Source organism: Rhea pennata, chromosome 10 (assembly GCF_028389875.1).
Source record: "Rhea pennata isolate bPtePen1 chromosome 10, bPtePen1.pri, whole genome shotgun sequence".
NCBI lineage: Eukaryota > Metazoa > Chordata > Aves > Rheiformes > Rheidae > Rhea > Rhea pennata.
In genome coordinates this window covers 6,899,864-6,913,288 of record NC_084672.1, presented here as the reverse complement: position 1 = coordinate 6,913,288, position 13,425 = coordinate 6,899,864, and positions in this window count along the sequence as shown.

Below are 13,425 nucleotides of genomic sequence, written 5' to 3'. Positions count from 1 at the left end.
GCTCTTGCCTGAAGACATCCCTGGGCGTTCTTGCATTTAGTCATATCAAATGATTTCTGTTCTTCCCTGATTTCTGATGGGAGGTAGTGGAGGGAGGAAATACTGCATTTCTATAGATTGATTGGTTTCCTTGGATTGATATTTCAGCCTGGGGAACAGGAAGAGATGAGTACAGAGAGGGGGACAGACTCATCACTTCATCAAGACTCATACGGTGCAGGAAGCATAGGTGATCTCAGCTAAGTAAAATCCTATTTCCGTTTCCCTTTGGCTCAGTGTTGGCTCATGGAGAGTTACTGTGGCTGAGTTGTCATTACCTGTTTAGCTAAAATAGCCTGACCGTTGTCTTAAAGCCCACTTCATAGGAATGCAACTGATGGCCCTATTTTCATCCCTGTGCGATTAGAGAATGCTGGTTCATAGAGAAGATGTCAGCATGTTGTACGCGGTGTATCTTCTCAAAATACAGCAGAGTGGAATAGCCAAATGATGGTAAATGTGTGGCAGGTGGGTCTCACCGGGTTGGCAGAGCTGTATTGGCACACCAAGGAGGATGGACGACCTTATGTAGTAAGGCTGTTACAGTTCTGTTTTGCCAAAAGATGCCCAGAGGAGCCCAAAGTCAAAAGGACTGAAGCTGGGAGCAGATATAGATGAGAAAGCAAAGCTGAGTATCTGTGAAAGTATCTGTCATGTCAGTGCCAAGGAATTGCCAAGAACCCAAGTGCCAGTACCAAGGATATGTTCCAAACCATGTTTGATACTACAAAGTGCTGCATCACACCCAGTCCCTTTGAATAAACACCACAAGTAATTTCTTTGTTTGCATGCTTTCTTTGAGGAAAAAGGATAAAGGAAAAAGCAGGGAGCTGGGAGACAGTCTGTACTTCTCCTGCCTCTAGCCAAGCAGTAGAGAGCAGTGGGAAACAGCAAAGGTGTCAGATTTTCTCTAAGGGCAGCAACAGGACTCTTGTGCCAAACACTATTTGGCATTTAATTTAAGATTCATGTAAAGTAACAGCCAGAGTAGGCTGTTGTGTTCAGTGGGCATAGTGTTCCAGTTGACAGACTGGCTCTGCTTTGATTTTCTTAGTGTGATTGCCAAATTTATCTGTAGTGAGAAATAGAGTGTTTTTTTCTTTTTCTTTTTTTTCTTTTTTTTTCTTTTATTTATTTATTTTTTGTTAGCCCATCATGAAAAGAGAGCACTGTGTTGTGTTCAGACATTGTTTCAGGCTTCCGGTGGCCTTCATTATGGAATACAATGTAAGAGAACTGTATGTCAGTGTAAAAGGAGCCAAAGAAAGTTGCATCTCTTTGATTAAATAATGACAAAATCCAGCACTGAATTCCTGGTCTGAACTGAGCTATTTAGCAGGTGTAGAGATGAAGAGATAGATAAAGAGGATCCACAGGTGGTGGTTAACAACCTCATAGCCAGAAAGTATGGGGACAGTGGTGGTGGAGCAGGGCCTGCTCCCTCCTTAAATGTGAGTGTCATGACATTTGGTACAGAGGAGTCTACATGCTGACGCAATTGTGTTGAATGCATCCAAAGGGGCCACATGCTGTGCCTTATCTGCTCTGTGTGGTATTCTGTTTCAAAAGCCTATGGATACGGCAGGAAAAATCAAGAGAGTTGGTGGAAAGATTGCAAAGAGGTTATTTGTATTCCAATTGGTTTTGTTTTCCAACTGTCATTGGAAAATGGACCTAGCCTGAGAAGAAAACCTACCTGATTATTTGGAGGAGGAGACAGGAGTTGCTGAGTCCTACATGAAGAAGAAAGCAACAGTGAAGTCTGGGCTGACTATGTAGCTATTACTAGGAAAGGGCAGTGTTTAAGCAGTAGTTCTAGAAACCAGTCAGGAAATGAATTGTTTACCAACATTTATTTATTTATTTTAAAGAAAATGAAAGTATTTGGTCAATAGAAAAAAGTATGGTATTTTCAAGTAGCTTGGCAGTGAAGATGGAAGACGAATAGTTTAGCCATACTGGTGAGAAATAGTAGGGGAGGAACTGCCCATGAAGCAAGTGATTTGCTGTCATGAAGACCAAAGGCAGCTGCAGAACATGGAAGCAGTGGGAGAAGGGCTCCCGAGAGCCCTGGGACCAAGACAGTGACCTGGAGGAAGGGTTGACTGAATGGAGGAGGACTTGGCTGCTTCTCCAAAGTGATATCTAAACTTTTCCATAGAGGCATCCCAGTGTCAGAAGAAATCTTATCAACCCCTAAGGGAGATGAGAGTGTGTAGAGGTGAGCGTATTTGCAGAGAATGGCTCTCAACTTCATGGGGAACCTAAAGGCATTGAGGAAAACAACCTGGCTACACTGGGGTACCTTCCATGAGTCCTTTTATATATATATAGACCCTGGAAGCTGACTTGGGGGCAGTCTGAGAGAAATGATTTCCACTGAGCACCTAGCCTGCCATGCCAGATGGCAGCTCTGGGCTGGCCCACCTGGTTACTGGTGCAGCTGTTGTCCAAGGCTGGCTGGATTTTGCTCCTCATCAGGTTCCTAGACTAGCAGACAGGGCAGATGAGCCAAAACCAACTGCATTCCTCTTTGAAAGCCAAAAAGCAAATAACTACTACTGTGTGCCAATGGAGGCATTTGAGGAACTCTATTCACGCAGCTGTTCCTGAAACTCAAAAAGGAGGCTTCCATCTCCTTGACATATCTCTCCTTGGTGCCTAATGACTCTAGGGTTATTTCACCAATGGATTGGTGCTGCCCTGTGGCTTTAAGCACATGAATACTGGCTTCACTCCTTGTGTGGAAAGCACTGCTCAAAGTCTTACTTAACCCACCCGGAGAGAGCTTCTCTGTAGCAGTGTTCAGAGTAAATCACAAGTCCAAACCCTTCTCAGATCACAGTGTGCTTTTGTTCCTGTTACTGGGGCTTGCCAAGATATGCTGCAACTTACCTTGGAAGGAGCAGAAGCCAGAGCGATTTGCTAAAGGCAGGGAAAAAATGATTGCAGCTTTCTAATTGAGTCAGGAAAAAAATTAAAAGGTTGAGAAATGCTTTCCTTGAATGAAGGTTTGAATGCTTGGGAGACTGGCAGTTGTTGGATCCAGTTCTTTTTGCAAGCACAGCTATAAGTTACCCTTGTCTTGTGCCCTCCCCTTGTGAAAATCAGTGTCAGAAAAGACTGTCCTGGTGGACCGGGTCCTACAAGTCTTTACCTAAGCTGAAGCATCTGCTAATGTGAATGAACATTGGAGACAGACTGTGGTGTCCATCCAAAAGAGAACAGTGTTGAGGGATGTGGCGGTAGTGGTTAAAGAGCCATGTTCGGACTTCTGCCCAAGGGAGGCAGCTTGCTGAATATGAAAAGCCTTCTGGCATCTGTACAAATTTAGATGTTGATTTCAGCCTCAAGGAGTTTGTAAACTAGCTGGGACCAGCAGGCTAATTTGGGCAACTGTAATGCAGTTGGGAATGATACCATCTTGAGAAGGTGCAATAAGCCTGATACCATTACAAACAGGTTTCTGTGTGCATTTACAATACAGTTCTGTGGCATGATTTCTTTTTCACGGTTGGTCTCCCTGCACGGCTGTTGAACGGTTCAGTGAAAAGAAGAATGAAATATGTACATTAAAAATTGAACAACCCACTGCAACGTGGGAAGAAATCCTGAATAACACTAGGGGAACCTTCCAAACCTGGTGCTTATCTTTTCTTCACTTTTAACAATCTAATTTCTTTGTGCACTGTGTGTGCAGAGGGGCTAATCTAACCTGATTTTGTCACAGCAGAGGAGCTGGAGCAGCTCCAAATACATTGGCCTATATCCTGAAAACAGGAGACTGCTTATCCAGTTATCTGTAACTTATTTTGAAGGGGGAAAAGGAAAGGCTAAGTCCCGCACAGGGTAAGATCCTCCTAATGTAGATCCTCTCAACCAGTGGAATAGGGCATGGCCCCAGGTTTCAGGAGACACCGGTTCCCCTACTGGGTCTGTTGAAGAGGAAATGTCAAATCAGGGTTCTCCACTGTTCAGATGGAAGGTACCTCTCAGCAGGATTGAGAAATCATGCTTAAAATCTATGTGATAAGCTTTATCTTCCTGTCCCATCCCCTTTCACCCACTGCCATGATTAAATCTGTGAGAAGAGTTATAATAATAAGCAAGCTATACAATCTTGAGGGTGAAAACTCCCTGGGGGAGAGGAATTGAGTGGCACAAGAAGATACAGGCACATTTAACAGAATGAAACAGAGAGGCAGACTTTGGCTGAGCATCAGGAAAAATATACTGAGAGTAAAAGAAATTTGGCTGTGGAACAATTCCCAAGGACTCCAGCAGAAGTCCTGTTACCCAGGCTAATTTTAAACTGTCCTGTAGGGATCCCCATCTCAGCCTGGTCAGAAGTTACTGTCATATGAACACTTTGGAGACCTCACCTTTTCTTTGGCCCCAAATTTTCTATGGAAAATATTTTGAATCAAAGGAGATTTCTTTCCCCCCGTTGCAGCCATTCTCCTCTTCTGTAACAATGATTTTGAAAAAGGAAAATCACTCTGAAAAGGGGAGCACAAGGGAATTTCTTAGCTGGTATAGTATGGCTCTTAAATTAAGAGGAGTCTTGAATCTGACACCTTCCGGCTAGCTTTTCTGTACAAAGTAATGATATCAAGATGGGTTGGAGGGAGTGATCAAAAGATGAAGATGTTTATCCTTGCAGTCCTTTTCACAGAACTGTATGTTCTGTGTTAACAGATACAGTTAACAAGGGGTCGGGATGGATTGGCAGCATCAGATGCTCGTTATTCTCTATTTATACAAACCCACCAGAAAGGGAGGAGGAGTCAGGAACAAGATTCATTCAACGACGCAGATGTGCCATGTCAACTATAGCCTTTCTCCAAATTCTTGCTTCTTCTTTCTGATACAGTTCCCTTTCTTTTCCATTCCCTGAAGGGATGGGAAGACATGGTGCTAATCAGTGGGGTCTCAGAGATGAAGAGGGACTGGATGTTGCTTGATGGTTCAGTGTTTGCTCTCTGGCTTAGGTCTGTATTAATTTGCTTCACAGCATATGTTTTGTGAATTGAGAATGTGCTCTGTATTCACTTGTAACACACCTGTTAGCTCCAGAACAAGCCTGCCAGTTAAAGACAGAAGTCAAACTCATGAGGAGCTTGGATTCATATGCTAGAAAATGTATGAATGTAATAAATGGTATTACGAGCTGTATACCCAAACCTTATATATGAGTTACTGTGTAAGAGAGAAAGCATGATCAGAATACTGAATAAGCTCAAATACCATATGGATTTACATCCTAGATCCACCTCCAACCCCTTGTTTGATCTTGGACAAGTCATTTAGCTTCTCTAGGTCTTAGATCCTCTACTTAGTACATCTGGGGTAGTAAAAATTCCTTTTTATCTGTCTTGTCTACTCTGATTCCTGGCGCTCTGAAGCAGGAATTGTCTTTCTGTGCACGTATTTGGTCATGATTTTGCAGGGAGTTTTACCAACAGTAAGCAACTGAGATATTACTGTTGCATTTCAGCTTACGCCCTTGCAGAGCAGAGAGTATATGGAAGCAAAAGTAGCATTAGTCCTTTGACTACTCTTTTTCTTTTTTTTTTCTTTTTTTTTTTAATTTTTTCACAGCTATCTCCTCCCACAAGTAAGTGAACTGGATTTTACACATCACATGAGAACTAAACTTTGGTTTCCATGGAAGTCAGGTATCTCTGTACTCAGTAAAGTCTGGCTATTACTCATCAAGAAAAGGTCAGCCAACATTGTACTTCAGCTGTAGCTGACAGGCAATTTATCAGGACCAAATCCCTTAACGGTGGGCTTCAGCCTTTCCTGAAATCTTATCCTTTGCCTTACTGTACAAGCTGGGCTGCTGGCTTCACAGAATGGGTCATTTCAGATACATGCTGACAACTGGAGTTGATTGGTGGTGAGGGAAATGTGATGGAAAGCTGCAGCACTCTGTTAATTGCACTGGTTGGGGTGGGCTTTCTTTTCCTTTTCTCTTTTCTCTTCTTTTCTTTCTGTGAAAGTCTTCTTGGTGGGGGGAGCCTTGCTGAGTTTTTCTCTTGTGCAGTAATTACCTAACACAGCACACGGGTTCAATGCGAACCGGAGTCCTCAGCCTCTAACTCGCATCCTGGGAAGGCACGTTATTAACCCTGAAAGGATTTGACACTCTCCCACTGTGGCCCACTCAGAGTTAGCTCTTGCCTGGTCTTACTGCTTGCTTCAGCCTCCTAAGTCCATTAAGATCTTCTTGGTTGCTCATGCACAAACCTGACAGGCTCATGTGGAGATAGTCAAATGATGCTGGTGCAATTAGCAGGATATAATTTGACCTTTGCTAAAGCCCCGGGCTCCCCTGCCAGGCTAAGCACATGTTTCTAGGGCAGTTAGCACAAAGAAGAACATTCCCATCGCATCTTTCTAGCTGGCAGGTCACAGAAACAATGAACCCAAGTAGCTACTGCAAGAAACTAGCTGTATTTTTCTCCTAATTTTATCTTTTCTCACAAAAAGAAGTTGAGAGGCAGTCAGAAAGCCTCCTTGGGTTATTGGATGTGAACAAACTAGCTCACAACTGTAGTTTTTATTTTGGTCTGGGAAGCCTGCTGGCTTTTTTTTTTTTTTCCCCATGAGCCCCTCTTGCAATTTGAATTCCTCTGCCCCTGTAGGTCACAGACCAGTTTAGATATACAATTTTCCACTGTTGTTTGATGAAATGGTTCTCTGAATGATTTGTTGTTTGCTATGGTTGATAGCCTCCTGAGCAGTCATTATTGCTTCTTTCCCTTGCCTCTAAGATATGTTGAAATATCTGAAGAGATATCAGTATCAAATCATGTGTATTCACAATGATTATTCCCTATTCAGCTGCACAGACAAAAATACTCACATGATCACCAATAACAGACAGTTGAGTCAAATCTCTAATGAAAGTGAAGAAATGTTCAGAATTATGAGAGGAAGAGAAACGCAAGAAAAAAAATATTTTTTTTCCCCTGTGTTCAGCCCCCTTGAATAGTACCGTTTTCATGAGACTTTTTGCATGTTAAGAGATATTGCAAGAGAATGAATTTTCAGGCTTTGACAGTAGAACTTCTCATAACAGAGGAAATCTTGGACACCAGACTGAAAGTGCAGAAAAGGCTGGTGACATCTGCCTGTGTAGGGACAGGAAACAAATCTGGCGGGAGCTGCAGTAAGAGTAGTGCCAAAGTCCTCTCTGACTGCATTGGCTCTCACATATGGTGGGAAAAACCTGCCCTTAGCTCCAGTCTTAAGGAATGCTCATGTGTGTGCGTCTGTGTGTTGTTTCTCTTTCCCAGGAGATTTCACTGGGTTTATAAATGACTGCATTTCCCTCCAGCGTGACAGCTGCAGCTTCACCTCTTCTCGTGTGAACCTGCAGTCAGGTCAGGCTAGAATGTTGAATTTTTTTTTCCCTCCTCCTTCCCTCAGTTTTCTGGGCCCCTCCTTCCTTCCCCATATCAACTGGCTATATTGCCATAACTTGAGGATTAGCTTTTCCCTGCAGGACTGAGCTGAAGTGCAAGTGCTTTACTGAGCAAAACAAATTTCTTCAATATTAGCAAGGCAAAGCAAACTGCTTGAGCACATGTGTTTTTTGTTAGCTGACTTCTCCCCCAGTCTCATGTTTGGTCCCAGTGTCAGATTCCCTCTTAAATATACTTAGGAGGTCACAGAAAGCAGGTGAATAGTCATACAATAAAAATCACATCACACCTCTTAAAAAAAAATACATCCCTCCTTTCTCCCCTGTGCACAGTAGAGGCAAAGACTTGATTATACACTCAGTGCAAACGAAGTAAAATGTTTTTTCCTAACAGATTTGAGTACAGTGATGTAGACAGTAGATCAGGCTTTTGCAAATGAGCACAGAAAGTTGCAGGGTGCCCTAAATTAAGTATGTAAATGTAGGTCGGATTCTCAGCTGGTTTAAACTGACTTCCTGGAGTGATGCCACACTGCATCAGGGTCTGGCTTCCAAATGCATGTGCTCATGCCAGCTGGGTAATTTGGGGAAGTGTCTGTTGAGTAAGATGCTGAGAGGATGGCAAAGGTATATACGCAGAACACACCTCTGAGTGTTCAGTGCAGGTGTATGCAATAAAGCTTGGATGAGTTTTTTGAAACCATGACTCGGTTCCTCCAGGAAGATCAGATACTAGGTTTCTGTTATGTCAGTTTAGAGAGCAGAGCCAAGTGCCCCAGACACCCCCAGCACTTCTTAACTGGTGGAAACTCATACGAATCTCTGTGATTGATTTGACCTTACAAGAGCAATTCTAATAAAAAGCAGTTGAGGTCCTGATCTTGTGCATAAACTTTACAAGCTACCTCAGCCAAAGTAATACCTGAGCATTGGCAGAAATGTGAGCTAGCTCAAAAAAAGCTATTTGGAGTGCTAGAAGTAGACTAGCTTTATTGGCCTTATGATTGGCATACATTTATCCTGCTGAGGATGGAAGACCCCTTAAATGGGCAAATGACACTTGCATTTCGTTTTCATGGTAAGCATAAAAAGCTTGTCGAGTTTATGTCAGCTACTGAAGTCTTCTTTGTCTTAAAACTTGTCATTTTCCTGGTTATCTCCAGGATCATACTGTAGGTCCAGTTCTGCTCCCAGTGACATTGTAAGAATTTTTTTTCATTCAATCTATCCAGCAAAATTGTCTGTCTAGGAACATACAGCTTCTAATTTGTGCCGCAATTTATTCTCACGATGACCTGGTGGAGCTCACTGAAGAGCACTCGTTTTACATCCTGGGGACCTGAAATACCCAGCAATGCACTGCAGTGTGTTGCACCAGAAGGCTTTGCCAGAGCTGGCTGCTTGGTCCTAGGTAAAAGTCTGGTTCTGTGAGCTGAGGCTGGCTGCAGCCAGGACATTCATGGAGAGGCTAGGCGCACACAGAGCTGCCCCAGTGCACTGCGCTGGCTGATGCTAACAGAGAGTACTGTGGCCTTCTTATCCTTGCCTCCCAGCACCCATCTGCCCTTGCTATAATTGCAGTGCTCTCTTAATGATGGATTAGATGATGTTGTTATTGACTGAAAAGAAACCCCCAAAAGTCGTCCAGGAGCTCACATCCATTGTATGGAAACTCAGCAACAGGACAACAGCATGCCATGGGAGAGGAGGGAGCTTAAAACGTAGAGTTGAAAGGGAAAGTTGGATAAAGCTCCACAGAATTTCAAGCAGAACCATTTCTTCAGAGTGGCTATCAGTACTAATAATTGTGGTACAAGCACTCAGTCTGTAATGATTCCCTTGGCTGATTCTTTCAAGTGCCAGGGCATGGAGGCAATTCAGCACTTTGGAGGCAACGTGTCCTGCGCCAGTACCCTCCAGAACCATCGCGGTTCAGCATTGCCAGCCTCTGTCTGGGCCTTTACGCGCAGTGATGGATTCCAGACAGACTGTCAACTTGAGCGCAAATGTCTTTTTCTCGGTAGCTGGTGACACACAACTAGCATCATTCAGCAGCTGCACAACAATAACAAAACCCCTTTCTACCCTGAAGGAATTGTTTGCTGCATGGTAGGAAATGGCTATAAGGGAAGGAGAGGAACAAAACCTGTAGGATGGGAAAATCTGAAAGCTTTTTTAAATAGAACAATCCAGAAACAGAATTTAGAAATCTCTGTCACTCTATAACCATGACAGCAGTCCACCTTTGCTGTGCACCAACATACATCAAAATGCAGTAAGCAGCTTCTTTAAAATGAATAAAATCTTCCCTTCCCTTCCCACTTTGGGGTTCTATTCAGATTGGTTTGTGTATATGCCTTGATTTTAATGACCAAGGGGTGACAGAGTAACATATGAGCGAGAACTGCTGAAAATACTTAGTCGTTTTCAACTCCCATGCTAGGGGCATTTCCTTGTCTATGGGCACAGTTAAATCCACTAACAGTACTGACATGGGGAAAGGCGTTTTAAGAAAGATGATGATAGGTCAGGGCAAGGTCTGCCTCTTGTTTTACTGATTAGTATATTTGACTCATTTTTGAGGTATCTTGTAAAAGGGAGGTTGTTGCTGTGTGTGCAGGTGTGTAACACGTGAACCTTTGTATAAAGCAGGGAGTTCATTTGATTTGGGATTTGATCCCAGTAGCTACCTTTTGGGCTGAGAAAGGTGTTCTCTTTGTTGTTCTAAACTAGTTTTTCCTGGCAATAAACATTCTGGTTTTTAACAGGTTGATTTTTCTTGTCCTCATTCCTGGGCTCTGTTCCTGAGCCTTCATTGCTTTGTTGTTGTTTCCAGTTTTTGGTAACGTGAAATAGAGGATGAAAAGAGCAATTGAAGCAATTGTGGCAGAGTGCGTTTAGAATCTCTGTAATGTTCGCATGTACTTGCTGGCATGTAGTGAGTTGTAAATAACTGATGTTCATAAAGGTCTCGTATACGAGGCTCGGATGGATGCAGCAACAGCGTGGAAATGCACAGCCCTACTATTTACATAATACAGTCAATTCTATGCCAGTCACCACATTCTTAGGGTGACAGCATTTTAAGGTGAAGCTGTGCAATTCTGCTAATTAAAGAGCTGGGAGAATGAAAGGTCACAGCAACTCAGCCTGGATATCTTAGAAATCCTTTTGGCTATAAAATGAGAAACAATAAAAGCACTTGGTGCAGAGATTGGACTTTTTTTTTTTTTTTTTTTTGTATTTCTTCATAAAATCCTTTTAATTACTTCTAGAGTTTCTTGGTGACCATAATGGTAGTGTTTCAAAGCAATTAATTTAATGCTTTGCTCTCATAAATAGGAAATGGCAGTTACTGTAGCGCTTGCTCAGCTGAGCGGAGAGAGAAGCAAGCTTAGATCACTGGACACTTCCCTGGTGTTTGTTTGAGATTGGAAAGAAAAGAGAAATCTTTGATGCGGTGGATGAAACGGTAGATGTACTTGTATAATGTGTAAGCAGTGCAGTATTGGAAATGTTTTTGTCTCTGGAACATGTAGCCAGGTTGTTGTCCCCTACTTTAGCGAAGTTATAGGGGTAAGCAGGGGAAGGGAAGCGACAGTAATGAGCCTGAATGAAAGCCTAGCTCACAGAGAGAAATCTGAGACCATCAGTATCATCAGCTTTTCAAAACAGAGATCAATAGTCTATAGACCTCTGTCTGAGAGCACAGCAAATGATTGACCCTGTATTCTCACAAGGGAAAGAGCATTAAGATCCAGCAGCTGAAAAAAGCTGGCTTTTTTTAATTTTTGCGATTCATTACTAGTGGTGGAAACTAGCCATCTGAGCAACTTAGGTAGGAGTACAGTAGCAATATCCTTGCATGGAACATTGCTTAAATCAAACATGTTTGTTTTTCCTAAGAGCCTAATTCTATATTTCAACCAGAAGTGGAGTGCAGAGATCTGAATAATATTATGTAGCACGTGTTACATATGAGGTTATGCTGAACCATCCATCAAGGCCACCTCTTGCTTTGAAGATCTTTGAGGATGAAGCAGAGTTCAGTTGCATGCTTTTACAAAAAGTAAAAAAAAAAAAAAAAAAAAAAAAAAAAAAAAGTAAATAAAGACATCTTCAAAAGATAAAGTAAAATGCTCTCCACATTCCAGGAGGAAAAATGTAATGGCATCCTGCTCCTTCCAAGCAGCCTCAAGAAGAGAAGCAGGGAATTATGCTAATTCTATCCTTTGCATCCCACTGCCTGCACAACATGCTCCAGTTCAGGCAGACTGAGGGCCTGAGGCTTTCTGCAGTTGGGGAGACAGTCCACACACTGAAATGTAACATCATGCTGGAGCAGCAGACTGGATATTGTAGTAGTAATTGCTTTGATCAGCTTGGGACCAAGCATACAGGATGTCTACGTATTGTTTGCTGCTACAGACAGGAGCCTGGCAGCAGCAGTTGACAGGATGTAGTGAGAGGGAGAGGCTGGGAAAGGTGAAAGACAGACCTACCCGCTCAGCTGGGGCAGATGAAGTTGCTTGAGATAGATAGTGCGATTTCTCTGCTAGATTTTGATACTCTACTCTTTTTCATGACCGTGCTTTCAGCCGTTTTTGGCTCAGTATCACATACCTTTTGCTTGCCTTGAATCTAGCTGGAGAATCTGGTGAGGCTAGGTTTAGAGATCGTGATGGATGATAAATAAGGTGCAACCAAAGCCCAGCATAACAGATGTTCCATTTCGCAGGATGCATCAATTTGAAGAGTTTAATTTCTAACTAGTTAAAGATCAGACCTGTGAAAAATGACTTCCCATTTCCAACCTATAATGAAAGTAAAATAGTAGAAAGACAGATGAGTTAGTGCTCCTAGTAATCTGTTATGTAGCTGAATGAGAAATAAAACCATTTGTCTCTCTCCTCTGACTGACTTTTCTTACATAATATAACTGTGTAATTGTGTTAAACCCAGAATAGAGAGTGTAGTCTGGAGGACAGAGATTCTTATATTTCAGCTGGCTCACAGCTGTTCAGTTAGGGAGAACAAGGTCGCATGTGTGAAGGGAATTCACTGGGAACCTATTTCTCAGGGCTGTGACCCTTTTCCTGTTTTTGAGATACACTGATTATCTGGACTACATTTGCTTGCTAAGTATTGTGTGAGATCCTGGTGGTACAGTTGCATTTGAGCCCAAAAGGAATTGTTAGTTGGCCAAAACTTGGGTGTATGGCATGGTCTTGTTCACTTCACAGACATCAGGGGAATCTGAATAGAGTTATGGTGTTCAGATCTAAATCTTAAATATTACAGTAGTTGGGGTAGAGGTACATGGCAGCCAACACCATAAAATAACCTGAACCCATATGGTATTTGCTGTAGAGTTTGGTTCATAATTAGAGCTTTTGAAACTATAGATGTTTTTCTGTTGATTGGACAAATGAAAAGTGGTTCAGTTTGAGCTGACCCGAGATGTTTCAGTTGGGAGAGTATTTTCAAAAGTTCCGCTATTAAAATTATAATGATGTTTTTGCTATTGAAACAATGCACAACAGAATTTTTTCTGGGAGAACATTATTTTTTCTGAGCTTACTGGCATTGGATATATTTTTTTGATCTTTCCTTAAAACACCTGTTTGAAGTGCTATTTCTGAATGTTCTCCACATATATTCAGGACCCTTTTTACCACTGCATTGTATAGGCTCAATTTTAGAGCTAGGCATGCCAGTGGCTTCCCATTAATGGAGGAGACTGATATCTTTTTTGACAGTAGTGGAACTCAATTGAGTTTGAATTAGGTGAGTGAAGCTTTGGAGGGGGGGAAAGATTTCGGGGAGCATCAAGAGGCTAGTATTTTGCTACATGATTTGAATGTTACCTGCTATGGAAGTATCTTTGTAAATGGCCTCCCTAAAAAAGAGCCAGTTCTATTTAAAAAAAAAGTTGCTTTCAGTAGTGGCATGTG